This window comes from Oryctolagus cuniculus, chromosome 12 (genome assembly GCF_051225735.1).
Source record: "Oryctolagus cuniculus isolate XC-2025 breed Fujian yellow rabbit chromosome 12, ASM5122573v1, whole genome shotgun sequence".
NCBI classification, from domain to species: domain Eukaryota; kingdom Metazoa; phylum Chordata; class Mammalia; order Lagomorpha; family Leporidae; genus Oryctolagus; species Oryctolagus cuniculus.
Window position 1 is genome coordinate 111,949,263 of NC_142878.1, and position 19,788 is coordinate 111,969,050.

At 43.4% G+C, this 19,788-nt stretch overlaps 1 protein-coding gene and 1 pseudogene across 33 annotated transcripts in view; one reads left to right on the forward strand and one right to left on the reverse strand.

Moving 5' to 3' along the window:
• UACA (uveal autoantigen with coiled-coil domains and ankyrin repeats) overlaps window positions 1-19,788 on the forward strand; it is a 109,419-nt gene that overhangs the window by 20,709 nt on the left and 68,922 nt on the right. The window contains exon 1 of one of the 32 annotated variants that reach the window (XM_089310978.1): window positions 9,728-9,848. The exons of the other annotated variants lie outside the window; for them this stretch is intronic. The gene's annotated coding sequence lies outside the window, so the exon portion shown is untranslated. Of the gene's footprint in view, window positions 1-9,727; window positions 9,849-19,788 lie in introns of those variants that run through there. 32 annotated transcript variants of the gene reach the window in all.
• Window positions 6,131-8,728, reverse strand: LOC100340875 (bolA-like protein 3 pseudogene; annotated as a pseudogene). The gene has a single exon (XR_016218489.1). The product of XR_016218489.1 is annotated as a bolA-like protein 3 pseudogene (transcript).

A 19,788-nucleotide genomic window follows, 5' to 3' on the forward strand; every position in this document is an offset into this window, starting at 1 on the left:
GAAGATCATCTTGGTAATCTCTTGGAGGTCAGATCATGGATGGGCATGGTCTTTGAGTCATGTAAAGAATACAGGTCAGTTTTTGCTTTTGTTTTTTTTTAAAAGAACAGTCTAAAATTTAGGTATGTTGATTGTTTCCTAATTATTGAAGTTAAACATCTATGACAAGAATACTAATTATGAGGGGAATTTAAACAAAGTGGTGACATAATCTGATTTATATTTTAAAATATAATATTCTTACTATGTGGAGAATAAACTATAGAGAAAGCCAAGAGTAGAATTAAGTGATTACAATAGCCCAGGGTGCAGAAGCCGGAAAAAACACAATTGATAGTCATGAGACTTATCACTGATTAATAAATGAAGATTTGCAATTTTGCATAGACTTTCACTTGAGAAAGAAGGACAGTAAAAAAATGATCGGGGCTGGTGCTGTGGCGCAGTGGGTTAAAGTCCTGGCCTGAAGTGCGGGCATCCCATATGGGTGCCGGTTCTAATCCCTGCTGCTTCTCTTCCAATCTAGCTCTCTGCTATGGTCTGGGATAGCAGTAGAAGATGGCCTGACTGGCGCTGTGGCTCACTTGGTTAATCCTTTGCCTGTGGTGCCAGCATCCCATATGGGTGCCGGGTTCTGGTGCCGGTTGTTCCTCTTCCAGTACAGCTCTCTGCTGTGGCCCGGGAGGGCAGTGGAGGATGACCCAGGTGCTTGGGCCCCTGCACCCACATGGGAGACCAGGAGGAGGCACCTGGCTCCTGGCTTCGGATCAGTGCAGCGCTGAGCATGGCGGCCATTTGGGGAGTGAACCAACGGAGGGAAGACCTTTCTCTCTGTCTCTCTCATTGTCTATAACTCTGTCAAATAAATTAAAAAAAAAAAAAAGATGGCCCAACTTCTTGGGCCCCTGCACCCATGTGGGAGATCCAGAAGAAGCTCTTGGCTCCTGGCTTTGGATCAGCGCCACTCCGGCCGTTGTGGACATCTGGGGAGTGAACAGGCGGATGAAAGGCCTCTCTTTCTATCTCTACCTCTCTCTGTAACTCTTCCAAATAAATAAAATAAATATTTTAAAAAAAAGACTCCTTAAAATAATATAATCATGAATCTGTTTAAAAACTCATCTTTCCCTCCCAACAATAATGGGAAGTGTGGGAGGGGTCGGGAAGGCTGTGTGAGGCTGGAGCTTTGGTCAGCCTCCCTTTGGTACCATCAGTGTGGTTTATGTTTTTCTTTGGGTTGCCTCAGGCATTTTATGTTTGTAAAAGTTTGGATTAGAAATTTTGTGAGGGGAGACCCAGTCCCCTGTTGTCAAGGAAAAGCCTTCTGTCATCTTGATAATTTGCCCTGGGCTTGATGGAGCAGAAACTCAGTCTGCATTGGATTTGTGGTGCTGAGTTACTCTGAAAATTCGCTGATGTGGTGATGTCATCTTGTTGACCTGTGGCGACAACTAGAGAGCTGCCTAATGGGCTCCAGGCTTCTGCCTCTGTGGAGAAGCAAATGTGTCAGGCTTGTGAGGTGAAGGTGGACTCAGAAGAGTGCAGTGAGTAAGATTTGCATATTTGAATTCTCCATGTTTTGGTTCATCTCCCCTGCATTGTTTCTGGATGGCCAGTGCCAGCATTCCTGAAACCTTCCTTCATAGGGTACCTCTGCTGTTGCTTAAGTACACGCACAGGTGCCTCACTTGTCACCTGCTCTTTATCCTGTTTCTTGGTTAAATGACAGTGTTGGAAGTGTGTATTGAGTGAGATCGAGGCCCCTCCACCTGGCAGAGACTAGAGAAGCAGGAGACCTGGAGGGTGGAAGCACACAGGGAAAGTGGAAAGACACCCTTTCAGACAGGGAGGAGAGAGGTTTTCCTGAAGCTGCTGGCTACCTCCTTTCATGCCATTGTCAGTGCATGTACCCTGGGATGGCTGAAATGACAAAGCTTTCTTCCATTCCTGGCTCCTGCCTTGTCCTCAGGAGGCAGGGTGGTGTAGGGCTTCCTGGTCAGAGGAATGCATGCTAAGACAGATGCATCCACACTCACTCTGGGGAGAGGGCCACATAGGTTCCTGAATAATTACTGTTGGTGGTGTGATGATCCCAGAAGACTTGATGCTATTTTAAGTGTGAGCTTGATTTTAGAATCTGATTTCCTTTTACCTAACAAGGGGAGACATTTTAATTTTTAAGTTTTCTGTACATGAATATGTGGCTTGTGGGCAAAAGCAATCATTGCTATCGTAGTTTCAGGGCTTGCTAAAACTAACAGGTAACTCTATGTACAGTGAAGATTTAAATGTAGGGATGTAGTGTAGACCTCATCGCTTTCTTTGGTAGGGCCTTTCCAGAGTTATTTTTTTCTGGTTTGGTGAAATGAATAGAGGAAAAACCCTTTGAAATAAAAATTTACTATTCTCTTGGGGCTGTTTACTGTGTGTATAGAAGGAATTCAAACTCTTAAATGACAGAGTCTTTGAGACAATTGTATGTATGCCTTGGTTTAAGAGTGGTGACAAGCACATACCTCCCAAAAAACCCATGAAGCACACCTCATAGCTAGTTATTGTTAGCTGTACTCACTAATTTCTCCCAGATTTCCTTTAAAGAAAATCTCCCTAGTACTATTATAATACAGTCTATTTTCAGACACATTTTTAATGGAATATTTGTTATCAAAAGCAAAACACATACTAACATTTTAAAAAGTTGAAAACTGCGGGTGTTCCAAGTAGTGACTTAACTCACTGTACCACAGAGCTGGATCCAGAGTCATTCTTTGCACTAACCACAGTAGGCGGCTTAAATGTAGTGGTAGTCATATTTAACTGCCATTCTTTTACTTTTTTCTTCTGTCAGTAATTTGGGCCTTATCTAAAGTAAATATTAACTTTTATAACTAATGAGGTAATTGATATTAGTTTCATTTTACAGATGAGAAAACTGACACTTGGAGAGATTGAGTAGTATGACCAAGGTCAGTTAGCAGATACATAGTCCATCTTGGGAACTCAATCCAGGTGTTCCTGATGGCAAATTCTTGTTAGCTGGTAGGAATTCACTTAAAATTGGTCCTTTCTATGTTTTCTTGCCCAACCGTGCTTGCCGCTGTGACTTGAAAATCAAATCATGGAAAAAAAGGCTTATCTTAGTTGCCACTAGAGGGAGCCAGAAATACTGATATTTTAATAACCTCTGAAATTCTCCAAGTCAGGAATCTTCATCTATAAGCAATTGTAATTAACTCATGTTGGCAATAATCCATTAGGTGAAATATCTGTGTAATATATTCTCATTTTGACTTAAACATTTAAAATATATCTAGGTGCTGAAAAAAGTTTGGACAGATGTGTTAAAACATAGTTATATATAGATTTATATATATGCATCAGTATCACGGTATTAACTTACAGTTGGCAAATGCTGTAAAATCAAATAGCTACTTTTATGGAATAATTGCTGAGTAATCTGTACCCCTTTCTTGACAATGTGTATAGAAAACCTTTAGTTCTAGCATTCGTCTTAGTTTTGAATTTTAACTGTCACTTGGTAGCTGTGTAATGTTGGCAAGGTATGATACCTCTGTAAATTTCTTTCTCTTTATTTGTATAGCGAGGATCATCGTAGAAATCTGTCCAGATTATAGCTGAGAACAATGTGAAGTATATGCTCATTATGAGATTTTTCTGCTTAAATCTGCCTGCCACCCCAACCCCTAACCCGAGCATACATAGCATGTGTTTTATGAGATTTTTTATGATTTATGAGATTTTTCTGCTTTGTTTTTATGTTTTGCTGCAGCCTCACTTCCAACAATCAAATGGAAATGAGTTCTTCTCTATAGACTGTGTTTGCCTACACCCTTAGCCACTCGGGGAGCAGATCCTGCACTGCTTCTCTCTCTTTACATTGCTAGTCACCTTTGCGCTGTATTCAGCTACCCGAGGAATGCCCATGCATCACATAATTCTCCGTTTACCCATGTTTCATTTGATTTCTGTATAAACCAGTTTTGTTGCAGGAACTAATAACCCCCAAGCCTTGGTGGCTTACACTAACATGACAGTATTCACAGGCTCTGGGCTGCCGTCATGGAGCGGCCCCTATCTACACCTGCCATATACATGGTGGTAAGCAGAGCTGGGCCAGGCAGAGATTTCTGATACCTCTTAAAGCTCCTGCTCAGAAGTACAGTGTGTTGTGACTGCCAGAGCTCCTCACGCCAGGCTGCCACCGAGGCCCAGGGACAAGGCCCAGGGACAGATGGTCTCCCCACCGGGATCCTAGGCAATTTGTAAGTCCCTGGGAGGAGACAAATAAGCCTCTTGGGAGGATGGGGTGGGGAATAGTGAGCGTGAATGCACTCTCTCACAGCTTGTGCTCTTGATCATGTGCATCACTCTTCTTCCTCTCCGCCGCTTCCTCAGGCAAGACGCCCCAGCAGTTCTTCAGTTACAGTAGCCTTTAAGTCTAAACCTCTCCAGAATTTCTACATCTCTGACATATGTAGATTTTCTTTGTATAGCGATCGAAGAACTAATAGTTATCTACTGGAACAGGGATAAGATCTCCATAAAAACTAATTGTCAAGAGAGGGCAAACTTAGGGCAGCCGCTGGCCCCAGCAGTTTTGAGTAATCTTGTTGAGTAATGTAGTGAGGGCCCCTTTTCTTGGCATTGGGAATGTTCCTTGATTAGCTCACAGTCTGTTTTCCTTGGCTCTGGACGGTTCACTCTGTGATGCCTTTCCTTGAATGTATCATCCTCCTCTACATTTGAACAGTCCTGGAGGATGTGCCCTTCCTGTCTGGGGGTAGAGTCCTGGTGAGCAACTCTCTTCCTGCCTGTGGAAAATGTTGATCTAGAAGAGCAATGGTTCCTTAGCTCAGGCTGGCATGGTTTGATTTGAAATGTGTTTTATTTCAGTCAGATGCATGTGCTGATGCTCTGACTTCAGGTCTTGTGCCCTTTTCTCTAGATTTTAACACAACTGTCTCGAGCTTACGGGCTTCTGTGGGAACACATTCTGTGTATGCTCGGGTTGGGGGTTGGGGTGGCGGGCAGTGTATCTCTCCAAGCCCTTTTCCACTGAGAGGGTTTACTGGGTGGCGTGTTACTCCACAGGTCTTAAACAGTGTGACAGCCACACCTCTGACTTGATCTTTGCCCTCAGTTAGTGTCTGAACTTGGGTTTGAAGCACTTATCTACCTGTGAGAACTGGGGCATCGCTGTATAGGAATTCCATGCTCTTTAGTTTTTACTTTTTATCCCTTCTTGCAAATAGCCCCTTTTCTCAGCTGATCTTTCTATTAGCATTTTATCAGATCCTATTAATGACAGTCAAAGCACAGTTTTTGTCATCTTCTCAGCAAGTTATATTTTTATATGTGAGCTTTTTAAAAAAAATCGAGAGGCAGGTAGACACACACGTACATACACATTCATACATTTCCATCTGCTGCTGGTTCACTTCCCAAATGTTGCTAGTGGCTGGAATTGGGCCAAAGTTACATTCAGGAAATGGGAACTCAATTTAGGTGTTTCGCACTGGTGGCAGTACCCAATTCTATGAGCCATAATGTTAATTCCCAGATTGCACATTTGTAGAAGCTGGAGTGAGGAGCTGACTGCAGGAACTGAACCTAGATACTCTGATATGGGATGCTAGTGTCCTAACTGCTAACGCTGTTAGGCCATCACAAAACACACCAAACACTGGAGTAAGGGAAAGGGTTTATTGGGGAAAGCCAGCAGGCTGGAGGGAAGGGGCGAAGAAGGAAAAAGAGAGAGGAGAGTATAAGAGAGAGAGACAGGGAGGAGAGGAGCTAGCAAGAAGAGAGCAGAGAGAAGAGAGACGAGAGGGAGAGGAGAGGAGAGCAGAGAGAGAGGAGAGCCATGTGTTCAGGAACAGGACCTTTTAAAACTTTGCATGAGGGTGGGCAGGGAAGAAGGAACAGCGAATCCCATTAGGATGGGGGTGGAGCTTGACACCGGTGGTTGGGCCATGTGGCCACCTGGCTTCCAGCAATGGTGGCAGGGGCTAGAGCCTAGGATGGTGTCAAGATGTAGATCGCGCCATAGATGAAACTGCACCATTTTCCTAACAAACGCTAAATGGTTGCTCCTTCACTTGAGGGTGTGTTTTTGTGTGTTTTTTTTTTTTTTTTTTTTGCCACTGCATTATGTGATTTGTGGTTTTTTTTTTACAGTTTCCAATAAAATTTTCTTGCTGTATGCCATTGGCTTCAAGGCTGCATCACACAGTTCTATGATTTGTGGTGGTGGTGGCGAATATAGTAGCCCACTCTGGTACCAGTTTTTCCAGCATTCAGCATCTTCTCCAAATTTCAGTGATTTCTCAAAATAAAAAGCTGGTGGCCTCTACTAACTTTACTTTGTAGACTGTTAATCAGTTCCAGTTCTGCCCCAGCCTGCCAGTCTGTCTAGACTCATCTCATTTGGGAACTGTGGTGAAGTGAACAGCTTTCCTATGTGATATGTTGGTCTCTTGACAAAGTACTGTTGAGCCAAAAGGATGATCCAAACTTGGAGTGGTGCTTCAAGCTTTCACTTCAATGTGGTATACATCACATCTGTTCATATTGTGATGGTTGGATAGCTCACATCTCATGGTTGCCAAATCAGTAATTTAGAGATGTCTGTTCCTTCCATCTGAGACATGTGCAAATTCCATGTCTATACATGGATGTATATTATCAACTCTCAAGGAACAACAAGTGAATAATTCCAAATAATACAACCTGTCACAGCTTTCTGACAGTCTGGGATGACGTACCAAAAATCAGAGCATAACTGTTTATATTTAAGGGCATATTGCCTTAATATACTATATCAATTAGAGTTCTTCAGAAAAATAGAACTCATAGGATTTATTTGTATACATACAAATTTATTTTGAATTGGCTTATGTGATTGTGGTAGATGGCAAGGGTGAGACTTGCAGAGCAGGCTGGGGACTCAGGCAAGATTTCTGTGTTGAAGTCTTGAGGCAGAATTGCTTCTTTTGGAATCCTCGGATTTTATTCCTGCAGCTTCAAGGGAAGGATTGAGGCCTGCCTTTATGATACAGCAAACTCTCCTTTACTTCAGGTCAGCTGACATTAGATGTTCATCACACCTATAAACACCTTCCCAGCAGCATCTAGGCTCACATTTAACCAAACAGCTGAGCACTGTAGGCAAACCAAATTGACAGGTAATGTTTAGCCATTTCTTAATATGTAGTACTATTGTACAAATAGTAGAATATGAATATAGAGGATTTCCTAAAAAGCTCATGGTAATTTAGCATACAAATTATCTTGAACAGAGCTAATAAATTAGTTCATTTTGGCAGAAGATTTTTTTTTCCCGATGTCTGTGGCCTTTAATTGACATCTACATAGGGAGCATATCTCCTATAATGACACGGAAAGTCTCTGAGCAAAACAGATCAAATCCTTGTTTAGGCAGATGCCTGGGACACAGCAGCAGCCAGTGGGGTCAGCATCTGGGGACCAAGGTGAATATCCGCAAGCCGTGCATCTCCTTGATTGCTTCTTTGAGTGCCTGATTAACCATCTGGTGCTGCTGGACGGTTCTCTTCTCCTTGAAGTCTTCCAACTCGATTTTGATCTCGTACAAGGCCCCACAGCCCCCGGAGATGTCGGTAACTTTGATAGCTGTGGCTCGAGGAAACTTCTCTCTCAGAATCTGGGTCACCCTGAGCTCCCCCTCGGTCTGAGAGGCAAACGTGCCATGGGCACAGCGAAGAGGAAGCCCGCGGATCCCGCGGAGCAGAACCGTTGCTGTGGCTGGGCCCCACGCCGCCATGCCTGGCCAATGCCACCCGTGGCTCCGAAGATCTTTTTTTTAATAGAAAACTTTTATTTAATAAATAGAAATTCTGAAAGTACAGTTTTTTGATTATAGTGGTTCTTCCCCTCATAACCACCCTCCCACCTGCAAACCATCCCATCTCCTACTCCCCCTCCCATCCCATTCTTCATTAAGATTCATTTTTAATTATCTTTATATATAGAAGATCAACTCTATATAAGTAAAGATTTCAACAGTTTGCACCCACACAGACACACAAAGTATAAAGTACTGTTTGAAGACTAGTTTTACTCTTAATTCTCATAGTACAACACTTTAAGGACAGAGGTCCTACATGGGGAACAAGTGCACAGTGACTCCTGTTGTTGATTCAACAATTGACACTCTTACTTATGTTAGTAATCACCTGAGGCTCTTGTCATGAGCTGCCAAGGCTATGGAAGCCTTTTGAATCCACAAACTCTGTCAGTATTTAGACAGGGCCATATGCAAAGTGGAAGTTCTCTCCTCCCTTCAGAGAAAGGTACCTCCTTCTTTGATAGTCCCTTCTTTCCACTTGGATCTCACTCACAGAGATCCTTCATGTAGGTCTTTTTTTTTTCCACTGGGTCTTGGCTTTCCATGCCTGAAATGCTCTCATGGGCATTTTAGCCAGATTTGAATGCCTTAAGGGCTGATTCTGAGGCCAGAGTGCTGTTTAGGGCATTTGTCATTCTATGAGTCTGCTGTGTATCCCGCTTCCCATGTTGGACTGTTCTCTCCTTTTTAATTCTATCAGTTATTCTAGCAGACACTGTTCTTATTTATGTGATCCCTTTGGCACTTAATCCTATCTTTATGATCAGTTAATGTGTATGGCTGAAGATCTTTAAGCACTTGAAGTGGTTAGCAAACCATGGCCTAGTACCTATTTTTTATAAATGAACATTTAGTAGAAGACAGCCATACTTATTCATTACATGTGGTCTATGGCTGTCTTCATTGTACAGTGGCAGAGTGGAGAGTACATAGAACAGAGACCAATCATGGCCTACATTGCTTACTGTTTAGCCTTGTGCAAAAAATATTAGCTAACCCCTAAGTGGTACACATAGGTAAGGTGCCTGTGGTCTTGTTCTATTATGGTCCACTTCTAGTTTACTGTTTCCATTCAAGTGTGAATGTGTGCTCATTAGATCTTATAGTAACATTGTTTCATTTTTTGAAGCCACAACATTTATTCGATTAATAAAAATTAGTGATTTCTTAAGTTTGGCCTAGTGGTTAGGACTCCAGTTGGGGCACCCATGTCATATCAGACTGCCTGATTTTGTTGCCTGGCTCCGGCTTCTGACTGCAGCTTTCTGCTAATAATGTAGACCTTGAGAGGCAGCAGTTATGGCTCAGGTCATTGGGTTCCTGCCACCCACATGGGAGGCCTGGTAAAGTTCTTGGCTCTGACTTTATCCTGGCCGACCACTGGCTGTGGTGGGAGCCATCTTTCTGTCTCTCAAATAAATTTAAATAAATCATGTTTTAATTCTATTTTTTGATGACATGTTTGAACCTCTCCCCATAAAGTATCTGTAATATAGTTGAGTTAGTCTACAAGATATATGTGTTTCAAAACTAAAGAATAAATTGCAGCTGTAATTCTTGGAGAGAAACTAGGATCTGGATTCAGACAGTCCAAGATTTGTATTTAGTGGCCTAAACCAACATTTGTTTTACTTTCTGTTGACTCTGTGCTCTACTGCATGGTTGTCCTGCTGGTCTGTGACTGCAGTTGTCTGGTGTCTCCATCAGGACTGGGGTCAAGGTGATTGCACTGAGGTGTTTGACACCTGATGCTGTCTGGCAGGGCTGGTGTGGCTGGGCTCTTTCTCTCTCATGGTCTGTTATCCTTGGGGCTTCTTTTCCAGTGTGCCAGCAGCATTCCAAGTAAAGCTATCTCTTGATGGAAGGAGTGGCAGAGTCACATCACAAAGGGAGAGACTTAGGGGAGTGAAAGGAATGAGTACCAGCTGTGCAGTCCTCCACTGTAAGTTACTTGGCCTCTTCTTACTGCAGTTGGAAAGCAGAAATGACTTTATGAGTACAATTGAGGAGTTCCACTTAAAATTTAACAGTTATGAAATAGGACACTTAGAAATGTTTCCTGGTGTTGGAATTTATTTTATTTTAAATGCTGTGTTTTATTTTAAATGCATTTTAAATGCTGTGTTTTACAATAGATCTAGATATGAGAATTACCATTCTTTAAAGATTTTTATATTATTTTATTTGAAAGAGTTACAGAAGGAGAAAGAGAGAGAGAGAGAGAGAGAGAGAATGAGTGTGTGTGTTCTTTGATCTGCTGGCTCACTCCTCACTCTTCAAATGGCCCTAGCATTCTTATTATTAATTTGACCATGTATTTTTAACATGAGAAACACACATTAAGACAAATTGGAAGGATTTTGATCGAAAGAGCTATGTGGGAAGATTTATACATTTGTATAGGAATATTTAATAATTAAAAGGAAAAGCAATTAACTTCTAATGTGTTTACAGAAACATTTCTATAACCTTCTGTTTTTAAATGTAACTGTTTATAGTAACCATTTTAAATTTTAAGAATATTGGCTATTAGTGTAAGCCAGCTTGTTTTAATTTTTGAAGGGTCTTTTGAGTTCTAGCAAACTTTTTTTTTGTTTAATGTTTCTTTGCAAAGCCAAGAAAAACTAGGAAGCCAAAGGAACGAAAATATCTTTTGTTGCTTTTACATTGTGGTCAAATTCCATCAGAGTCCGTTTTGAAGTATACTAGGATACTTAGAAAATATATATGGCAAAAGGAATTAAAAGGTAAGTTAATTTTGCTGCAAATAAAATCTTGAAATCCATGAATTGTCTTTGCATAATATAGTTATTTCATAAACTTTTTGAAATATCCTTGTGTATGTTTTCTTTCTTATTTTGTACCTCTTCAAACTATTTTGAAATATTTATCAGATGCTGGCAAAAACTGTTTGTTAAAACTTAGCAGTGGTTACTCTGTTCATTGGTGTGTAGAAGAGTGGAGAACCATAATTGACCCTCCTTGATTTTTACCTTTGTATTTTAAAAAGTTTACTTGTTACGTTCAAGCATTTTAAGAACTTTAGTTTTAATACATTTTTAAAAAAGATATCAAGGAGGGATGGGCATTTGGTGTAGCAGTTAAGACACCACTTGTGTTGGCTGCATCCCAGTTTGGAGTTCCAGTTCTCCTGAGTCCAGCTTTTAGCCGGTGCACGCCTGTGAGGCTGCAGGGGAAGGCTCAAGTCCTTGATTTCTGGCCACACAGATGGGAGACCTAGATTGAGTTTCTGGTTCTTCCCTCCCTCCCTCCCTTCCTTCCTTTTTTTAGACAGGCAGAGTTAGACAGTGAGAGAGAGAGACAGAGAGAAAGGTCTTCCTTCCATTGGTTCACCCACCAAATGGCCGCTATGGCCTGTGCGCTGCCCCAATCCGAAGCCAGGAGCCAGGTGCTTCCTCCTGGTCTCCCATGTGGGTGCAGGGCCCAAGCACTTGGGCCATCCTCTACTGCCTTCCTGGGCCACAGCAGAGAGCTGGCCTGGAAGAGGAGCAACCGGGACTAGAACCAGGGGTCCTGGTGCTGCAGGCAGAGGACTAGCCTAGTGAGCCGTGGTGCCGGCCCTACCTCTGTTTAAGCCCTGGCTTTTGTAGGCACTTGGGGAGAGAACCAGCAGATGGAAGCTCTCTTTCAAATAAATACATTTAAAATTAATTGCAGGAAAAAAGCCCCTCCCCAAATAACCAATAGCTTAACATTTTTGAGGGGGTATGAAACAAAATCTTAAACAGCCTAAGAGCTTTTTTCTTGTATTACATGCATTATACTTTGTCCTATTTATGATCTCTTCATTTATTTACTTTATAATTTAATGCTTCTTCTGAGGAAGGGTGAGATAAGTAAAACTATAAAATTAGTGATACTTATTAAAATTGCCAAGGCAGCATCCTGCTTGTTTTCTTATCCTCTCTTTTGAGTACCTAGACTGTTTTATTAGAGGGACACATACCTGCTTTGGGGAGGAGTAGACAGCCTGGTGTACAGCGGAGTGTAAGAGAATCGAACTGTGCGCCTAGGACATCGTGGCAACGCAGTGCTTTCTGATTTCAGTTCGTAACACAGTTTTTCAGATTTCTCAGTCATCTTAGAGCATTAAGAAGCTAGATTTATTATTTAAGTGATATATTTGGGGCAAGTATTTGGCCTACTGGTTAAGATGCCCATATCCCATAATAGAGATGTGGGTTTGAATACTGATGGTGCTCCTGATTCCTGCTTTCAGCTTATACAGACCCTGGGAGGCAGCTCAAGTCCCGCATCCCTATTACACAGATGGGAGCAGGCTCCTATCTGTGGCCTGTCCCTTCCTTGGCTGTTTCAGGTGCTTGGGGGAATGAATCAGTGGGTGGGAACTCTCTCTTTCTTTGTTTCTGTGGCTCTCTCTGCCTCTCAAATAAATAAATAAGTAAATACAATTAAACAAAAATTATATCAATCATTGTCATCATCTTTTTGTCCTTGCTATTTTTATGTTGAGAAATCCAAAAAAGGAAAGATTAAGCTTACGATTGCCTTGTTCAGAAGAATGATTGATAGGATATAATTTTCACTTTCCTTGTGGTCCTGACTGTGGATTGTGGTGGATGAAGAAGAGAGCTGGGTGGGGCAGAATTAAATAAGGGTACGGGAATATCATAGTGGCAGGGGACAGGGAGAAAGAAGCTGGTAGTACAGCTTTGGCGTCCTGGTTTATTATAGCCCTCTGTCTTTCCTTTTCTGTTACATGAGCTCTGATACCCTGTTACATAAGAGAGAGGAATAGATGACCTTTGGACTGAATGGGGTGGGTGAATATTTCTAACCATCACCAACTCAGTGAGCTCTAGAACGGTTCTGAGTTGTGCAGCCTCATCTTTAAGGAATGTTCCTGCTTCGTGAGCTCTGCTCCCTGCCCTTTGCTCACTTGTGAACTGTGGTAGAGATTGTTTGGGTTTGATAGCCAGGATGTTAGTAATTACGGGGAACCTACCATTTTTTTTTTGTTTCAGTTTGGTTATTTTGGGAGAATTTGCCTAAATATACATGTTGTTTGGTTTTATTTAGAATATGCATCCCTTCCCCAAATGGAAGGGCTTTGATTTAATTGGCTCTGTGTTCTTTTTCTCAAAGGCCCTTATCTTTAGCACGTATAATTTTTTTGTGTGTGTTGTTGCTTTAGTCTAGTTCCTTGCAAAGTTTGTTTAAGTTTCTAGGTCTGAAGTGGGTGAGGTCCCTTATGTTATCTGTTGTCACCCGAGAAAAGAGCTGTGGAAGCTGTGGGGTTCTTGTCTTCATGCAAGAAAGAATTCAGAGGTGAGACAGAGAGTGAAGTGACAAGGTTTTATTGGCAATAGGGCATCTGTCAGAATGCAAGGGACAGATAGAGTGCCCAGCCACTCAGACATGGGGAGAGCGAGGTTACGTGGTTGAATGGAGAAAATAAATACTCCTGGGCAGGCCAGGCAGGTGGCTCAGCTGAGAGCAGAGGGCTGAGCCTGCAGTTTTGTTTGTACTTTTTTTTTTTTTTTGTTAAAGATTTATTTGTTTATTCGAAAGTCAGAATTACACTTAAGAGAGGAGAGGCAGAGAGAGAGGGAGAGGGGGAATGGAAGGGGGAGGGGGAGGGAGAGAGGAAGAGGGAGAGGGAGAGGGAGATCTTCCATCTTATGGTTCACTCTCCAATTGGCCGCAATGATCTGAAGCCAGGAGCCAGGAGCTTCCTCTGGGTCTCCCACATGGGGCCCAAGGACTTAGGGGATCTTCTACTGCTTTCCCAGGCCATAGCAGAGAGCTGGATTGGAAGTGGAGCAGCCAGGTCTGGAACCGCTGCCATTATAGGATGCTGGCGCTTCAGGCCAGGGCATTAACCTGCTGCACCACAGCATGCTGGCCCCTGGACTCTTGGTTTTTAAGGGAGTCTCTTTACCTCCTCCCCCTAATCCTCCAGGACAAAGGATGGGGAGCCCTGGGGAAAGGGTTTGTTGGGTGAAAATTGGCAGATTCCTCCCCAGATTTGCTGGCCCCAGACAGAGCAGAGAGGCATCCCTTAGGGCATCTGTGAAAGTTTTATTTCCCCATGTTATCAGGTCAGGTAACTCATTTGGTCTTGGGGAGAGAATTCTCGTGGGAGCTTTCTTTGGGGAAAGAACTGGGACCACCTGGAAAGTTATCAGGGTCTGAGCAGGACTTTGAAGTGTAAAATGCTGGGCTTCTGGGGCTTCCAAAGCTGGTGCTGGTTTCTTCAGGCCCTTCTCAGACAAATAGGCTAATTTTTAACTTCCTACCTAACACTATGTTCAAGTAGAATCTTGTCAAAATGTCAAGGTAATGTTAAGATTCAACTGATGGCCTGTGCTGTGACTTAGCTGGAAAAGCCACAGCCTGCAGGGCCAGCATCCCATATGGGCGCTGGTTCAAGACCCAGCTGCTCCACTTCTGATCCAGCTTTCTTCTGTGGCCTGGGAAAACAGTAGAAGATGGCCCCAAAGCCTTGGGCCCCTGCACCCCCATGGGAGACCTGGAAGAAGCGCCTGGCTCCTGGCTTCGGATCGGTGCAGCTCTGGCCTTTGTGGCCATTTGGGGAGTGAACCAGCAGATGGAAGACCTCTCTCTCTCTCTCTGCCTCTGCTTCTCTCTGTGTAACTCTGACTTTCAAATAAATAAATCTTTTTATTTTATCTTATTTATTTGACAGGTAGAGTTATAGACAGAGAGAGAGACAGAGAGAAAGGTCTTCCTTCTGTTGGTTCACTCCCCAAATGGCCACAAAGGCCAGAGCTGCACCGATCCGATCCGAAGCCTGGAGCCAGGTGTTTCTTCCTGGTCTCCCATGCGGATGCAGGGGCGCAAGCACTTGGGCCATCCTCCACTGCCCTCCTGGGCCACAGCAGAGCTGGACTGGAAGAGGAACAACCAGGACTAGAACCTGGCGCCCATATGGGATACTGGCTTATTACTATTGCAAATTTATTAATAAGCACCCAGTAACAAAAGGATATGGGCACTAGCAAAATGATTAGCTAATCCTTGTTTTCAAATGAGCCACGGCGCCGGCCCCATAAATAAATCTTTTTTAAAAAGATTCAGCTGCTTTTACTCTATAAATTCTTGGGAGTGAAAATATTAGTATGTTATGCTGAATTTTTCCTTTGAACTTGATTCTAAAGTGACTGAAACATCTCTGTGAAAAGGTGTTTTTTTTAATCTCTGAAAAAATCCCCCCCCCCTTTTTTTTTTTAACCTAGAAACCTTTTAATTTAAGGTAGACAAACTTCATGCATTTTGAATATACAAATTTAGGGACATAGTGATTCTTCCCACCCTTCCTCCATCCCACATGCACTACTACCCTTCTTCTTCCTCCCTCTATTCCCATTCTTAGTTTTTACTAAGATCTATTTTCAATTAACTTTATACTCATAAGATTAACATATACTAATTAAATAATTCAACAAATAGTATGAAAAAATAATACCTGTTCCTTAACAGTTGATACAAGGGCTGTTCAAAGTCAGTGCATCACAAAGTATCAGTTTTACTTCTATAGATTACCTTTTAGGTACTCTCTAGTTACCACAGATCAGGGAGAAATATGGTATTTATCTTTTTGGGATTGGCTTATTTCACTTATTAAAAATTATTTCACAAATTAAAAATGTTTGTTGTAAAGCTGAAGAATTCTTTTTTTACCTAAATATATATATAAATCTTTGAGGTCATATTTTAAATTTACAGTATAGTCTAAGAGGTCAGCAAGTATACAGTAAAAGGATCATATTTCAGCAGAATATGGGGAAGGACTATGAAGAATAAGATGCAAAAGATCCATTTCACCCATTTACAGTAAAATTGAAACTAACCACAGATCATCAGAACTCTAGTAGTGTATCATTTTTTTTAAAACTTTTATTTAATGAATATAAATTTCCAAAGTACAGCTTATGGATTACAATGGCTTCCCCCCCATAACGTCCCTCCCACCCGCATCCCTCCCCTTTCCCATCTAGTAGTGTATCATTTTTAACAATTTGTTTGGTGAAGATATAAAGAAAATTTGATAGAACTCCACCTGTAGCAGTACTGATACACGCAAACATTTCTTTCAGTCCCATGTTTTGATCTAGTGTCCGCCTTCCCCTCCATCCTAGCTTCCCTTTGAGACGGTCTTGCTCATCATGCATCAGCTCCATTGGCCTTTCAGCAGGCCCAGCTCTGGCACCAGTGGTTCCCTTTGTCTGGAACATCAGCCCTCAAAGCCTGCCTCCTCTTTGAAACTCAGATCCCCTACTCAGCACCCAGCTGACAGTCTCCCCCAGCACTTCCATCCTGCCTCCTTCCCTGTCGTCTCCTGACTGTCCTGTAGTCCTCAGCTGTTCACTGTCTGTCTTTCCCATTAGTGGCTAAAGTATCGTTAGGAGGAAGGCTTGCTGTGGTTCACTGCAGTAGTCCCAGTGCTATGCCTAACAGTAGTCGGTGTTTCACACAAGTTTACACATGCAAATGGGAAAGCTTTCATCTTGAATTGCTATACTGGCCACCTAATTTATTATATTTAAATTTTTATGAGATATTTGCATTTTTTAGATCAAATATTTTTTTCAGATGCTGAGAGAAATGGAAATATATTAATTAGTAGAAAGAACAATTGAGCAAGAAGTGAAAACAAGGATTAGCTAATCATTTTGCTAGTGCCCATATCCTTTTGTTACTGGGTGCTTATTAATAAATTTGCAATAGTAATAAGCTTGTGGGTTCTTGCCTTATATTCAGAGAAGAATTTTGAATACTGGCACAAACGAATGGGGCAGCATGGTAAGTTTGAAGTGTTTTATTCAGTGAGGTACATGCATAGGAGAGTGAGAGCCCTATCTAAAAGAGAGGGAAACCTGGATTCATACCGAGCAGCAGGGTCAGCCATGTAGAGGAGCACACAGACCAGAAAGCATGGGGCTGGTAGCCCAGAGGCCACCCACCCAGAAGGTGCAGGGCAGCCAGGGCTTGCAATGACGAAAGAGGCAAAAAGCAGAAAGGGCCGGGCACACCGTGTCTCAGGCCTTTAATCCACTTCCAAAGGGGGGTGGCTAATTAGTCTGATTGGCAGGTGGGAACACAGGTGTGTCCAGGTAGGGGGATGCGATCACACAGGGGGTGTGGTGAAGGCATGGTCTTCCAGCTCACAAACCTGATCAATTTTATTCTATATGTCTGCTAACAACACTTTTACCTCCTTGGAAGAGCGAAGGCTCAAGGTTGAGATGATCTTCTCTGGGTAATGATGTAATCAATCATGCTTGCATAACGAATTCTCCAGGAAACCCTGAAAGGACAGGGTTAGTGAGCTTCCTGGTTGCTGATCACCTGCAGGTACCTGGAGACGACAAGGAGGTGACAAGGAAGCTCTGTGCCCTCTTTCATATACTTTTCCTTATGCATCTCTTCATGCAGCTGCTCATCTGTATCCTGTGTAGTGTCTGCTATAGTAAGTGGGTAAATTGTAAGTAGTGTTTCCCTTAGGCCTGTGAGCTGCTCCAGCAAATCAATCAGACTAGAGGGGGAACCTTGCCTGGGAACCTTGCCTGGAGCATGCAGTTGGCATCTGTCTTGGTGGGTGTGTGTGTGTGTGTGTGTTTTAAAGATAGATTTATTTATTTATTTATTTTGACAGGCAGAGTTAGACAGTGAGAGAGAGAGAGACAGAGAGAAAAGTCTTCCTTTTCCTTTGGTTCACCCCCCAAATGGCCGCTACTGCCGGCGTGCTGCACCGATGTGAATTCAGGAGCCAGGTGCTTCCTCCTGGTCTCCCATGCGGGTACAGGGCCCAAGCACTTGGGCCATCCTCCACTGCCTTCCTGGGCCACAGCAGAGAGCTGGACTGGAAGAGGAGCAACTGGGACAGAATCCAGTGCCCCAACCGGGACTAGAACCTGGTGTGCCGGCGCCAAAGGCGGAGGATTAGCCAAGTGAGCTGCTGCGCTGGCCTATTTTATTTATTTGCAAGACGGAGTTACAGAGAGAGGTAGAGATGGAGAGAGGTCTTCCATCTCCCCAAATGGCCACAAAGGCTGGAGCTGCGCCAATCTGAAGCCAGGAGCCAGGAGATTCTTCTGGGTTTCCAACGTGGGTGCAGGGGCCCAAGGTTTTGGGCCATCTTCTACTGATTTCTCAGGCTATTAGCAGAGAGCTGGATCGAAGTGGAGCAGGGATGGGAAAGGGGAAGGGGGAGGGAGAGGGAGAGGGGGAGAGGGAGGGAGAGGGGGAGGTCTTCCATCTGCTGGTTCACTCCCCAGTTGGCTGCAACAGCCGGAGCTGCACCCCATCTAAAAGCCAGGAGCCAGGCGCTTCTTCTAGATCTCCCATGTGGGTGCAGGGACCCAAGGCTGGGCCATCTTCAACTGCTTTCCCAAGCCATACCAGAGAACTAGAACGGAAGCGGAGCAGCTGGGTCTTGAACTGGCGCCCATATGGGATGCGGGCACCATAGGGACAGCTTTACCTGCTATGCCACAGTGCCTCTGCCCTGAGCATGGCCCCAGTACTTTTAAAATTTTGTATCATGGGGCCGGTGCTTCATTTCCCAAAGTCTCACACAGTTTGTACTGGGCCAGGCTGAAGTGAGAACTCCATTTGGGTCTATTATAATGGTAGCAGGGACTTAAGTGATCTCCTGCTGCCTCACAGGTGTGCATTAACAGGAAGCTGGATTGGAAGTGGAGCAATCTGCACTCCAACTAGCACTGCAATCTGAGGTGCAGGCATCCCAAGTGGTATCTTAACATGCTGCACCACAATGCCCACTCCTTAAGTGATTTCTTTTATGGTGATTTCAGTTATTGTTCAGTTAGATCTCTGTGGTGAAATGGTGTTACATTTATTTTCTCGAGATAACTATTTTGGCTTTACTGTGTATATTTTGACTTGTTACATTCTATATTGGGTGATCATCTTCTTTTCAAATCAGTGTAGTAACACTGCAGAAACTTATTTGCTACAATATAAGTATATGATATATACTGTATTTTTTAAAAAAATTCCTTTTATAATGATTTTATTTAACATTATAAGGGTTGACTTGTAAGTGTGTGGCTATGGATTCACCAATACCTATTTAAGTGTTAACAGCTCTTTAAAGAAGAGAGGTAGGTTTTCTTTAAGGATTACTGGGGCTGGCGCCGTGGCTCAATAGGCTAATCCTCCGCCTTGCGGTGCCGGCACACCAGGTTCTAGTCCCGGTCGGGGCACCGGATTCTGTCCCGGTTGCCCCTCTTCCAGGCCAGCTCTCTTCTGTGGCCCGGGAGTGCAGTGGAGGATGGCCCAAGTGCTTGGGCCCTGCACCCCATGGGAGACCAGGATAAACACCTGGCTCCTGCCTTCGGATCAGCGCGATGCGCCGGCCGCAGCACGGGGGCCGCAGCGGCCATTGGACGGTGAACCAACGGCAAAGGAAGACCTTTCTCTCTGTCTCTCTCTCTCTCACTGTCCACTCTGCCTGTCAAAAAAAAAAAAAAAAAAAAAAAAGGATTACTTTGAGAGGTATGTGGACTTCTCTTGACATATTAGTGATACATTGAAGGGTCTTGGTGATAAGCAGATAATGCAGTTTAAAAATTCATATGACTGGGGCCAGCCCTGTGGCGTAGCAGATAAAGCTGCCACCTGCAGTGCCAGCATCCCATATGGGTATCAGTTTGAGTCCTGGCTGTTCTACTCGGATCCATCTCTCTGCTATGGCCTGGGAAAGCAGTGGAGGATGGCTGAAGTCCTTAGGCCCCTGCACCTGCATGGGAGACCCGGAGGAGGCTCCTGGCTCTTGGCTTCAGATTGGCACAGCTCTGGCTGTTGTGGCCAATTGGTGAGTGAACCAGCAGATGGAAGACCTCTCTCTCTCT